Raw genomic sequence first — 14,558 nt, forward strand, 5'->3', positions numbered from 1 at the left:
TCAGTATATCTTGGGTGGTGTTCACCCATCCCCAGTTTTATCTGTACAAGAGTGCTGTGAAGTAGGTCAAGAGGGGAGATGGTGGACTGGCTGAAGTCACTGGTGAGCTTCATGGCTGAACAAGAATTTGAACCTGGGTTGCCTAATCTGACACAAACTACTATACCTCACAGGCTAGAAGCCATAACTGAAATCATTGTTGCTCCAGCAAAGCAAACTTCCTTTCGATATGTTTTAAGTCAATGAGGTGGAGAGCCTAACAGCCTGCTCATGCAGCCCATCCTACAGAGGCCCTTTCTGCCCCACCAACATCTGAATTGCACTTCGTTAAATCAGGGAAAAGTGCCTTCTCTGTGACTAGGCTTATGTGGAATTCCCTGTGAAGGGAGGTCCATCTTTGTCTGCTTTCAACGCAAATACACTTTGGCAGGCATTTTGACATCTGCGCTTCTACTTGGGATCTCCCTGTCACATTAGAATTGGAATATCATGTACTGCCCCTTTTCTAGTCCTACTGATTCCCTTGTCTTTTTTGGGGGGGGGCGGCGGGGGGACGGGTTTCTTACTGTTTTTAAAAGTTGCTTATATGTAAGCTGCATGCAGCATTTCTTTTAATGGAAAGTTAGGATAATGCTTTGCCTTTGCTCTTTGTCAGAGTCCTGGAAAAATATTTTTAAAAATTCAAGTCCTTTTCTTTTTTAAAAAAAACTCAATTATAATTAGAAATTATAAACAATGTCAGCTTGGTCTTTTTATGTATATACATTTATTGGCATACTTAATCCTAGCCATGCCAACTAGGTTTTGTTGGACAGCTTTGTGAGAATTTCACCATATGATGGGAACTTCCACTGCGCCCGTCTGCTAACAACACACGAGAGTATAAAGGTGAGAGGGGATATGTAACTTCTTTCAGGAATGACACTGCGTTGGGCAGATAGTTTCCACATGGATGACTATGCATGGACAGTATGGCTTGGATGAAAAACAGGAGGAGCAATTTATTGTGTGAAGACTAAAATGTGATGGGAGGTTACATGTCGCTACATATTACGTAATGGTATCCAACTTGTCCTAACTGTACTATGTGTTCTAGCTAAAATAATTCTTTTGTATAGCAGAAAGGACCATGGTAGGTCTTTATTCTCTACCTTCCATCTGTGAGTACTGGTTAGGAAGACAAAACCTAACAGTTACTAGGTTCTATTTTCAAAATGAGACATTTGTGCTTTTTTGTCTCATTAGCGCAGCTTGAATCCTGCAGTCTGTCTGGCACCTAGTGAGTTCAATCTCATTATGTCTGCATAACTCCTTCTGCACTCCTTGAGATCATTATACACTGCAGACTTTGGGCATCCTATTATTCCTGTCTGGTCTTTGCCTCCTGCATCTGTTTTGCCCTCTATCCAGGGTGGTGAAGTTCTACAGAACTCAAAAGCTTATCATTTTTGACATTTTTGCTGATCCTAATAAAAGTATTACCATATTTTGGCTTCTGATGTTTTTCTAATGTTTTAATGCTTTTCTAATGGCCCCAATATAGCTACCTACAACTATACAGTTTTAACACTGGTCTTACTTAGAAACCCTGGCTACTGTAGTTCTATGAGCATTGTTGCCTCATCTTTCTACAGCTTAGATAATCGTGTGGGGTTAAGAACAGTGAAATTCTTACAACTACGTCATATGCCAATTTACATAGTTCTTGGGGTGAGGAGAGAAGGTCTCAGGAGCAAAGTACACATGCTGGTTTAGGCCTGTCATCTAATTTACTCATTTATATAGGAGGCAGGAAATGTCTGCCATAGCAAATGAAGGTTTTGTTATACTTAATATATGTTGAGCCTATAAAATAGAGATTCAGAATTCTGATCCCAATGTATTTTACCTTTAGTAATATGCAGCACTTCGAGATGTCCCACTGACATCAATATGAAATATTTACTGAAGGTGGTGGGTTAAGATATTCAACTTGGACTGTTTCTATAAGAGCCCCTGTCAACTTTCATTGCTGCAAAAACATGTTTGCAGAAGAAATGGGAGCGCTGTTCTTTTACATTCAGGGAAGGTGTTTAAAAGTCCTGCAGGCGAGGAGCTGCCAATGTCATTTAGTTACAGAGAATAGAATTGCAGAAGAAAATCCAGGACATCTCAATTAGCCTTCTGTTCTGATTTTGAATGTAAAGCAGCAGATTAATTCTAAACAGATGGTCCAATGCTTGGTTGTTTTAGGTGGCAATTTTTTTCTTCATCCCTGAGACTAAACTCCCAGTACAAAATATAGAAATCATGTACTTTAAAATACTTCAAAGGTAAAGATTGCCACCTGATGCAAAGGACAAAGAATCAATGCATGGTTCTTGAATACTTCAGGGCAACAGTGCTGTGTCCTCCACTGGACAGTATTTCGTATGGGAGACCCCTGATTGGAAAACCCGATTAGCCTTTGCATCAGTTCTAATGAGCCATAGCAATGAATCATATTGCAAGGCTATCAAGCCCTTTTAGTCCAAGGGTGGGCACCTTATATGCCAAAACATACAGAGGGCCACAACTCCTATCATCCCTATCTAACAGGCAATTGTGAGGGGTGATGGAAATGTTAGGCCAAAATACCTGAAGGGCCACATGCTGCCTGCCCCATACATATTCTGCAATATTGGGATAAAGGAACATACTGGGATTAGCAGCCTCGTTGCAGGGGAGGTTAGCTATTAAACAACTGGTGCACTTCGTGAATTGTGACTGGGCTTAGCACTTCTGTCGTGATTGCTTTCCAGTTTGAACCTAAATGTTTTATGATTAAGCAATGAGATGTGTACTTCATCACAGCATGCCAAGGGATTAAAACAATGCAGCTCTGCTCCCATAACTCATGTCCTGTTACTCCTTTTAATTTTTACTGAAAGGAAGTTCATGCTATATGTTCCTGTGCCTGTTATGTATACATCTGAGGTGTGCATACAAATATCAGTGTGTGCCTTTCATATTTCATGAACTGAACTATTCCTGTCTCTTTCCTTTGTAACCATCTACAGAGGTGTGAACTGGGAATGACACTTTCTGTATCGGATGAAATGTGGGCTCTTTTTAGGAAAGGTTGTGCTACAGTAAATCAATCTATTAGACTTCAAAATCCGTGTGTGTGGAGGGGCACTTTGGAAATATTTTGCCACTGGAAAAACTGTCCTGGTTTCCACAAAATGGTTGCCATGGGAGACGTGTCAAAGTATACAAGTAACTTTATGCCTAAAAGTGCAAGGCAGGGGCACAGCCTGAGCCCCAACACGTTAAACAATTCGCTGGAACTCCCACTTACCAACACCAACGGAACCTATTTCACAGCAATCCCAGCAATAAAAATATTTTTAAGTTGTGGGGTAGGGCACCTTGGTGGGCGCTGGAAAAGTGTCTGCTGGTTGCATTAGTGTCCACGGGAAACACTTTTCTGCTTCCTGTTTTCCACACCACCGTGATCGCCGGTTTCTCAAATTGGGCTTAAGCAATTATTTAGACGTTCTGGACAAGCATAAATCGAATAACACGGGGCGGGGCAGCACAGATCCCCCCCCCCCGCCCCGTAGAGTGTCTTTCGCAGCATTCTGAATGCTTCTGCCGCGGCAGTCCAGAAGTAAAAAGCTACAGTCAAATAGCGGATATCAAATAAAATCCGGGTGTGAAGTCTGCGTAAAATGCTTGCATTTTTTCATCGCTTAGTTCAGAGCCTTCTCTCTGTACTTCTCCCTTTCTTCTGTTATTGATTTCCTATCTACTCGTATTGTATTATCTCTATGACACAGGAAGTGGCGATCATAGATGCAGCCGCCAAAGGAAAAGGGTGCGGGCGGAAGTGGGGGCAATCTGGAGGCGGAAGTCACAGGCCTTGTGTTCCGGTTCCGGTTCCGTTTTGCAAGGAATCCTCCCGGCGCTGCCGCCGCTGCCGCATCTGCCCCGCGCGTCGAGAAGGGCCCGGACCCTTCGGGAGGGCCATAGAGAGGGGACTGGATAGAGCGGCTTTCTCTGTGTCTGGATTTCTCTGCATTGCCTGGGAGACGGGAAAGCCCGGGGCGAAGTCCTCTCCAAGACTGGACCAGGCCGAGGTTTTCCAAAGGGGCGAAGCCTGAATCGCCTTCTCCCTGAAGCCTGAACCCTTCTCCCTCCCTCTCATCCGCTCGACTCGGAATTTACCGTTACTCCTGAAGCGTGCCCTGACATCTGACCCTCGGTCTCGACCCTGGACTGGTCCCTGACCTTCCTGTATGTGTGACCTTTGAACTCAGCTCGATTCCTATCTTCTTTAGATCAGAAGAGGCGCCTCCTTATCATTCTCATCGTTCTTTTACATTTTTGTTGTTCCTCTAAGGCTGTTGGTCAAACAATCCTCTGTTCCTTATTTCACTCCTGAGCACTCTGCTGTTTTAGACCCTTATCCCTGCCCCGTTAACCGCCTGAGAGGTCACTTTAAAACAGTGGGCTTCCTTACCTACCCAGTTTGCCAAGATTCCCCCATTTTTAAAACTAGATCGTTGGCTATGCCCCCTGGCTGGGGGAAGTGGGGAGGCTGAAACACCAGCCCTGGACCCAGGGGGCTCTGATCGTGGTATTGTTCCTGATCTATCAGCTTGCCTAATGCCTTAACCCACCTGGAGCCTAGAAGAGAAGAATCCATCAAAAATTGCCTGGGGAATCTGGGAAAGAAGAAATAGTGAAATCATTTTTCTGCCCAGGTGAGTGATTGCTTTCAGCAGCTTAACGTTTATGGGAAAGGGTGGAACCCTGAGGAAAGATAATATTTAGAACCATTGAGCACTACAGCCCAGATTGTGTGTGGTGCGTGTGTGTGGTTTTGGCTTGGCTTGGCTTGTTTGTTTGTTTTAAACTTTGCTAATGTTCTTTTATTTCAGAGAGGGAATGCTCTGTGGCTTCTCTGGGGTGATGCTGACACCTGGCATGTGGAACACATATTGTGCCAAATTACTAGGAGAAAGAGGATTCAGTAATTTTGGGTTAAAACACGGTTTAACATTATGTCTCATTTTCAATCAAGAATGAACATGCTTAAAGATTGAGAGACGTGGTAGAAATATATAAAATTATTATTATGGTGTTGGCGAGGGGATAGTGAGATATTATTCTATCTCAGAAATACTTCAGAAACAATTAGATAAAATGGAGAGGTAGTAGTAGTTTGATAGCAACAAAGTACTTTTTAAGTTTTGAATTCATTATTGTAAGATTTGTGGAAAACAGGAACTGCTGTTGGTGGCTTTAAAAATAGATTAGATAAATGGATGGAAGAAAAACCTAATGGTGGTTGTTAGCCAGTAATCTGGCTGGCTTTAAAAGGGAATTGTTCAGATTCATGAGGGAGGAGGCTATCAGTGGCTACTCGACTTGCTGGCTATATGCTACCTGTTTTTCTGGAGGTGGCATGCCTGCATACACCAGCTGTTGAGGAGCTTAGGCAGGCAGGGGTCTTGCACCCATCCTGCTTGAGGGATCCTGAGGGCAACTGGTTTGCCACCACGTGTATAGAGTGCTTGACTAGATGGACCTTGCATCTGATCCAGCAAGGCTTTTCTTATAGTCTTCTTCTGTTCTTATTCCTTCATAAGGAAGGTGTTTGGGTGTGTATTTCTCATCCCTCACCTTTGGGTGCATTGGCTATGGCTGGTGCAGTTTGTTGACCAGGACATCTGGACAGATGTTCTGTTGCTCACCTTTAACTTATATGAACACCTGGGCCCTTTTGACTCATGGATCTGCACACTGGAAACAAGGTGAAGAAGGGAGTGAACCAGATGCTTTGAGACTGACCTAGTGGAACAGAAGTGTTTCAAGGTGCAATCCTATGCAAATTTAGAGAGAGGAAAGGCCTACAACTCCCAGCATGCCCTAGCCTACCCTAGCCTGAGGCATGCTGGGAGTTGTAGACCTTTCTTCTCTCTAAGCTTGCCTAGGATTGCCCTCTTAATGGGTGTTGGAGTGAAAACATATCGTTAGGAAAATGAAAGATGCAGAAAAGCTGCTACAAGAACATTCCAGTTGTCCTTTATGGACACTGCCTTTGAGTCACCACTTGTCCCTCCAGGGAAAAAAGGGCATTTCTCCCCTACATGGTAACTAGAAATTTGTACTACTTCTTTAAGGTGAGTGTCTGGAAATGCAATTCTGCTTCCAGGTTTTGCATTGTACAGTTTACTCTCTGCTGACCTGCAATTATGCTCTGGTTTTGCTGCACCTTCACTAGGTTTTGGTTTATTATATTTTAAAAAAAAAATCTTTTTAGAGGAGTCATGTAAAATATTTCACTTTCCAGAATTAACCTCTTCCAAATTAAATTTGAATGAAACTATGTTTAAGCATACATTTACACTATCTTAAAAGTGAATGAATGAGTGGCCCACTCACTATCAAGCACATGGATGAGTTCACACAACTCAGCAACCCTTCCTGCAAAGAAGCTGCATGGTGTGGGTTGTCTGTGGAACGAGATGTGGTACGGCTGTATTCAGAATGGTTTGAAGAAGCATCTGAATAAACCCATTGAGTTCAAGGCTGCTTTTCTTGTAGATAAAGGAGCTGGATTGAGACCAAGCAGTGTAGATATGCAGTGAGTAATATACAAGTTTATTATAGGGTTGATACTGGAGGCCAGAGAACTTCAGATCATGTGTCCTCTTTCTCCAGGAGATGGTCCTCCTGTCAACAGGGAAAGATATTTACTGTGCCTGCCAGTTTGATCCTGTGTACTATATGTTTATGCCGTTTTAACTGCCCTTTTGCTGTTTTACTCTGTTCGCTATTTATGAATATTTGCTCTCTCTAAATTGGGGCTCTCATGCCACTTTCAGCCTAAGTGCCTGACTCCATTTTGAACAAGCCCTCAGCAACACATTCAAGTGTTGCGCAAGACAGAAGGGGTGATGCCAGAGATACTGGAGGACCAAAAATGCCAGCATAAGTTAGCTTAAAGTTATTTAACTAAAACTTAGAAGAGGCACCTCAGTGCTTTAGAATTGGGATGAAACTGATGCAAAAGCTGGGCAACAGCCAAACAATGAGGGGAAAGGGGCTAGAGAAAGGGGGCATGACAGTCTCTCATCTGGGCAGTCCCGGAGGGTCATATTTGGCCCACAAATTTTAACCCCTGTTTAAACCAAGTCAGATTTGCCCCATGGGCCTGAGGTTCAACCATCCCATCACCTGCTCTAAACAAGTGAGGAACAAATGCACTTAATGACAAGAAATGACCCTTCTTTGCAGTTAACCACCAGCGCTTGGTTCTGGTAAATTTGGGTTTCTAGGTGCAGAGGCTGCAGTGTTTTCCAGCATTCTTTGATTGTTGGTTACAATCTATGTGTTTTTGGATAGGAGTAGAATTAGAGCAAAGGAGGGAAATTGGGCAATATAAGAAAAGGAGAAGTGAAATGAACAGTGAGATAGTATTTGGTAATGTGGTTAGGGTATTATTAGAGCAGCCTTTCCCCAACCTGGTGCTCATCTGATGTTTGCAACTTCAACTTGCATTCATCCCAGCCAGCATAGCCAGTGGTCAGGGATGCTGGAAGCTGTAGTCCAAAACATTCAGAGGGCTCCAGGCTGGGGGAAGCTGCTGAAGAGGAAGGGACTAGGAGTCCAGTAGGTGGACTTGGAGGGAGGAGAGCTAAATTAGTGACTGGTAACAAAGGCTAATTCACCAAAACCATTCTTCTATTGCTCCATGATGTTTAGAAGTGTATTAGGTGCATATGTTTATACATATGTGTGCATGCACACCCCTCAGGATTCCGCATAGGCACTGCAATGTGTATCCAGTGATAGATTCTGCACAAATTGCCGTATGAATCTGCCTTAAATGGAATTGGAGCATGGATCCATCTAGCCCAGTATTGTCTGGTCTAACTGGCTGAGGGTCTCCAGGGTTTCAGACAGGCCCTGGTGTTTGCAAGGGCGTGATCAGAGCTGGAAGTGCTGCATTCAGTTGATTTGTTAATTTGAACATTCTGAGGATGAGTTGGATGGCAATCCTTCCTGTTGGTAGTAACAGGATCATTTTAGTGATATGGCATTGCTGTTTATTTTGACTTGAACAATGAATGCAGACTTATTTCTCTCCAAAATCAATCTAGTTGTTTTCCTCATTTAGTCAATGAAAGTGGCTTAGCTATTTCCATTAATTTCTAGCATCACTTGGCTCCAAATAATTATGATTTTTTTCAGCATTTAATAGTTTTAATCAATATAAGACACGGGGGGAGTGAATATTTTGTTTTGTTCAGGTAATTGTTTCATCCTCCTGCCACTTCTTTGATTTTTCAAGTTCAGGATGCAAGAGAGTAGGGAATGACAAGGAGGAAAAGTAAAACCAATTTTAATTGGTGAAATACTGTCCTGGAGACTTACAGACCCTTGCCCTTTTTAGAAATACCTTTTGTTGTCCTTGGAAGTGAGTTGACAGGGAATGCATTCATCTTTGAGATAACCTGACAGATCATTCAAACACATTTGGGTTCCAACCCAGTGCAAAGTAGATGGTTTGCACCTCTGGAAAGCTTTGTTTATTTAAGACAACCTTCTCCAACTGAGTGATTTCCAGACTACTTAACCCATTGCCACCAGTCAGCAACCGCTGCCACCCAATCTGCCCATCTGCATTCAGGACAAGGCCAAGGGAAGTTCTTAAACCACAAAGTACAATCCAGACACATCAGAACACCAGTAAAGATGGTGCTGAGTGGAGACCTAGAGCTCAGTAATGACATAGGGCTGTTCTTCACAGCAGATCCATCTCACAAGGCCAGCCTTCTACTGGATATTTGAAATTGCTGACTTCGCGAACCCGGTCCACGTCACAGGTGGAGTGTTCTTTAGCTGGGCAGAGACCTTTACAGGATTACATACTTCTTATTTGTAGCTCTGAACTGCTACATCAATGATTTTGTGGAGGAGCAGGAGGAAAAAGAGCACCTTCACTTTCTGAGATACTTGGAGCATCTTATGATTTGCAAATCAGCCTGTTTGACAAGAGTGTAATGCCGGGGTCCCTGTTCGAGCTGAACCTGCCTCAAGCCACCTTTCCCAAACTGCTTCTCTCCATATGTGTGGCGCAGTGGTTTAAACTGCTGTACTGCTGGGCTGGTTGATTGAAAGGTTGCCAGTTCGAATCTGCACAATGGGGTGAGTTCCCATTGCTCCATACCAGCTCCTGCCAACCTTGCAGTTCAAAAGCCTGCAAATGCAAGTAGATGACAAGGTACCACTTTGGTGGGCAGGTAACAGCGTTCCATGCACTTCGGTGTTTAGCCATGCCAGCCACATGACCACGGAGACTATCTGCGTACAAACACTGTCTCCCTCGGCCAGGAAACAGAGATGAGCACCGCCCCCTAGAGTCAGGCATGACTGGACTTAACATCAAGGGGAAACCTCTACCTTTACCTTTTACTAGCATGGAGTTCTAGTCCAGAATATTTAAAGGGCACCAGGTTGGAGAAGGACGGTTTAAAGTTGCAAAGCCTCTGCAAACTAAATGCTTTTGTAGCTTCACCATGTATTGCGTTCCTGGATAACTGAAGTGATCCCTGATCCTAGATAGAATGATGTATTACAAGACCAGTATGTCCTTGCTTTCCATTGCTTGCTGTTCTACTCCAGTAACTGCTCCTTTGGGGTTTTAAAGCATTTATATCCCACTATTCCACTAAAACCAGCAAACAATAGGCCCACAAACAAGTGTTTGTTCCCTGTGCCAATGTTTGTGCCTTTATTTCCTTTAGCCTCCTCCATTTCAGGAGGAAATGACTTACATTTTCAGTCATTACTAGAAGTCCCAGGTTTTTCTGGACATCTTGGAAGCCACATAACTCAGCCTTCATAATCAGGCAGCCCCTCATTATGGAACAGGCACCCCATGGAAGCCTGCCTGGTGCTGGGTTAAGGCTGTCCTCTATGTCAAGGCATTTAAGTAGCATATGGGAGCCTTATGTCTGCTGTTTAGCGAGGCCTGTTGTTGCAAATTTTTGTTTTTTAAATACAGTTTTTAGAATTTTTAGCTTTGCATTTTATGAGTTGTAAACGTTCCAGAGAGCTTTAGTTATTGGGTGGTATAGAAATAACAATGAATAAATAAATATGTAAAAGAAATTGCCAGTATGTGAGCAAGGTTAGCCTGGGAGACTGGGGTTCAGACCCCTACTCAGTCACAAAGATGACTGTGTGCCAATTGTTATTTCTCAACCTGGTAGAGCTGCTGGGAGGATTCCATGTGCACCACCTTGAGTTCCTTCAAGGAAAGTTTTAGGGCACAAATCGTCCTTCCTCAGCCTGATACCCTCCAAATATGTTAGGTTATAATTCCCAGTACTGTCCATGGTGGCTGGGACTGATGGGAGCTGGTACAAACCATCGGGAGAGCACCAGGTTGAGAAAGACTAATGTAAGTCTCTGTGAAATCTAAGCACCACAGCATACTTTGTCTCTGGCTTTTCTTCCAACATTGAAAGATCCCAGAGAAGTAGAAGCAATCAGTGCTGAGCAGACATCTTTCCATGTGACCATTGACAACACTGCTGTTGTGATACTGAACGGATTTGTGCTTTTTTTATACCTATGATTGTATCTTATTGTAATAGTGGGTCACTCCATATTTCCTCAACAGGCTGGAGACTCATATACAGTTGAACCTCCACATTTGTATAGGTTAGGAGCACAGGACCCCCACAACAGTGGAAAAACCCTAGATATCTCTACCAACCCCTCACCTTAACTCTGAATACGGTTGACCGTATGTGTCGTAGATTCCCTCCCCCTCCCGTGTGTGTGTGTGTGTATTGAAAAATATTTTTAATTTTAAAAATAACCACTCACCTTATGCCTCTGTGAAGATAGGGTCTGAGCCACACCAATGATATTTTATTGCACTTTAAAGACGCAAAAAAGTTGTGAGAAATGCGAGATACACCACATACAGAGAGACAAAACACATGAGTGAGGCTGGTTAGTATTAGAGAGTATGTAGTTCAGATCAGCATACTGAAATGTTTAATAAAATTTAACTTGTTATGATAAATTCATCTACATATTTATGGTAGTAAATCATCAAATTGATTAATAATCCATATATTCGGCGAGGCTTCGGCGAATGGGGCGGCATAAAAATGTTTTAATAAATAAAAAATAAAATATTGTATGTATGTAGGACTTAATAAATGTTTTTTAGTTTCTTTTGCATAATCTAGTCCAGTGGTGGCTAACCTTTTCGAGACCAAGTGCCCAAAGTACAACCAAAAACCTACTTATTTATCACAAAGTGCCAACACTACAATAAAACCTGAAAACTGAGGTTTTAGTTTAGAAAAAATACATCACAGCCAATTCAAGCAATATATATATATATATATATATATATATATATATCCTTGACAGCACACTGACTGGTCATCCGAAAGCTCAGAGCAGTCATGGCTAATGAGTGGCTGCTCGTGATGTCATTGCCTGGTGCCGTTACTCCTTTCCAAGCATGTGCATGGCCCCTATGTGCGCTCTTATCCGATGACTGGATGCTGGAGAGATGCTGGGGCAATTTGTGTGCCGACAGAGAGGCCTCTGCCTGCTGGCTGTGGCACGCATGCCATAGGTTCACCCCCACTGGTCTAACCCTATCCAGGTGCACTCCCCTAACCCTAATATAGGGGTAAAATACCATTGAAAATGGGACAATTTTGAAAAAGCCTTCCTTGAGTAGCTTCTTCTGCACAGCTCAATATTTCTGCCCATTCGAAACACAATCCAACCATCAGACTCATGCCAGGACACCCCGTTTTTCTAACCCCAATCCTAGCCTGCTGCACACCCCTAACTCTAATGCAGGGTTAAAGTTCCATTGAAAATGGGACGATTGTGAAAAACCCTTCCTTGAGTAGCTTTTGCTGCACAGCTCAACATTCCCACCCATTCGAAACACATTCCAACCATCAAAATCATGCCAGAACACCATGTTTTTCTATCCCCAGCCCTACGCTGTTACACACCCCAAATCCTAATACAGGGCGAAAGTCCTATTGAAAAGAGGGCGATTTTGAAAAAGCCTTCTTTGAGTAGCTTTTTCTGCACAGCTGAACATTTCTGCCCATTTGAAACACATTCCAACCATCAGAATCATGCCAGGACACCACGCTTTTCTAACCCCAACCCTAGCCTGCTGCACATCCCTAACCCTAATACAGAACGAAAGTCCCATTGAAAAGAGGACCATCTTGAAAAAGCCTTCCTTGGGTAGCTTTTTCTGCACATCTCAACATTTCTGCCCATTCGAAACACATTCCAACCATCGGAATCATGCCAGGACACCACGTTTTTCTAACCCTAACCCTAGCCTGGTGCATGCCCCTAACCCTAATACAGGATGAAAGTTCTATTGAATATGGGACGATTTTGAAAAAGCCTTCCTTGAGTAGCTTTTTCTGCACAGCTCAACATTTCTGCCCATTCTGAACACATTCCAACCATCGGAATCGTGCCAGGTCACCACGTTTCTCTAAACCTAACCCTACCCTGGTGCACACACCTAACCCTAATATAGGGGTAAAGTTCCATTGAAAAGAGGGCGATTTTGAAAAAGCCTTCTTTGAGAAGCTTTTTCTGCACAGCTCAACATTTCTGCCCATTCTAAACACATTCCAACCTTCAAAATCAGGCCAGGACACCATGTTTTTCTAACCCTAACCCTACCCTGGTACACACCCCTAACCTTAATACAGAACGAAAGTCCCATTGAAAAGAGGGTGATTTTGAAAAAGCCTTCCTTGGGTAACTTTTTCTGCACATCTCAACATTCCTGCCCATTCGAAACGCATACCATCCATCAGAATCGTGCCAAGGCACCACGTTTTTCTAACCCCAACACTACGCTGTTGCAAACCTGGACCCTAATGCAGGGCGAAAGTTCCATTGAAAAGAAGACGATCTTGAAAAAGCCTTCCTTGAGTAGCTTGTTCTGCACAGCTGAACATTTCTGCCCATTCTGAACACATTCCAACCATCAAAATCATGCCAGGACACCTCATTTTTCTAACCCTAACCCTACCCTGGTGCACACCCCTAACCCTAAAATAGGGCTGAAATTCCATTGAAAAGAGGGCGATTTTGAAAAAGCCTTCCTTGAGTAGCTTTTTCTGCACAGCTCAACGTTTTTGCCCTTTCTAAACACATGCCAACCATCAGAATCATGGCGGGATATTTTGTTTTTCTAACCTTAACCCAGTGATGGTGAACCTTTTATAGAGCAAGTGCCCAAACTGCAACCCAAAACCCACTTCTTTATCGCAAAGTGCCAACAGTGTAATAAAACCTGAAAACTGAGGCTTTAGTTTAGAAAGGGCAACTCGCAGCGAGGCCTTGCTAATATATATATATATATATATCTATATCTATCTATCTATCTATCTATCTATCTATCTATCTATCTATCTATCTATCCTTGGCCATGCTCTTACCGGCCATGTGAAAGCTTGGATGAGTTGCAGTTAGTGAGTTGCAGTTAGTGTGTTGCAGTGTGTGACATCATCGCCTGGTGCCGCTACTCCTGTCCGAGCATGCGTATGGCCCTTATGTGCGCTGTTATCCAGTGCTCGACTGCTGAAGCGATGCTGGGGTGACTTGGCTCGCGTGCTGACAGAGAGGGCTCTGTGTGCCCACTGTGACACACATGCCGTCGGTTTGCCACCACTGATCTAGTCTATGTGCATCATCTGTGATCTTCCACAGTAGGCCAAAACACTTTTTTAAAGAAATTCCATTTAATTATTTATGGCAAACTTGTGACAGATCAAATTCTTGAAAGTTAAACCTGTGAAAGTCAAGTTTTGACAGTATTTAAGATAAACTTTCTAGCTATAGTTACTTTTCCTTAAGAAATTGTAAGCACAAGGCTCACTTGTTGCAGCAGTTTCAGTGGCTACCAACTTGTTTTCAAGTATATGTCAAAGTGCTGGTGATTACCTATAGAGTCCTGTATAATTTGGAATGGGGCTACCTGAAGGACCAGCTCCTCCCATGCATGCCTGTCTCGATCTTAAGGCCCATCTTTTGGTACTGCCATCATCAGAGGCACATTTGGTGGGGAGGTTAAAAGGGCTGTGCCAATAGCTGCTTCCGGCTTTGGTACTCTCTGCCTTCTTCTCCATTTTCCTTCTACCATCTGCCAAATATTATATTGACATGTAAACTGGAGGGGGATTGAATTGGTTCAGTGCTATTTATATGTCTTGTTGTGTTTTTTATTCAATTAATTTATTTTTCTTACATTTTAATTAAAGTTACTGTTTAAATCTGTGGTTTATTGTTAGCCACTTTGGCCACTGTGTTTTGGCAGAAAGGCAGGGCATAACTCAATAGAACAATTAAGTAAATTAGATACTTGAGCAAAAGAAAATGCAGTTTCCCTTAGAATCTCCAAAAATAGTGTTGCTTGCTTTGATTGCAGCATTCTATGATGTGAGATCCTCTGTGGCTTTTTCTCAGTCGTCTTCAGCTGCAGTCAGTGTGTCTGATTCAGA

General features: G+C 43.0%; 1 protein-coding gene across 7 annotated transcripts in view; it reads left to right on the forward strand.

Annotated features, from left to right (window-relative positions):
- The first annotated feature begins 3,891 nt into the window (after positions 1-3,891).
- EPN1 (epsin 1) overlaps positions 3,892-14,558 on the forward strand; it is a 33,912-nt gene continuing 23,245 nt past the window's right edge. For 5 of the 7 annotated variants that reach the window (XM_044447791.1, XM_044447795.1, XM_044447793.1 and 2 more), the window contains exon 1: positions 3,892-4,727. The gene's annotated coding sequence lies outside the window, so the exon portion shown is untranslated. The remainder of the gene's footprint in view (positions 4,728-14,558) is intronic. The other 2 variants (XM_044447796.1, XM_044447798.1) reach the window with 1 other exon arrangement.

This window comes from Varanus komodoensis, unplaced genomic scaffold (assembly GCF_004798865.1).
Source record: "Varanus komodoensis strain SLA01 unplaced genomic scaffold, ASM479886v1 scaffold53, whole genome shotgun sequence".
In the NCBI taxonomy this organism is placed as follows: Eukaryota; Metazoa; Chordata; class Lepidosauria; order Squamata; family Varanidae; genus Varanus; species Varanus komodoensis.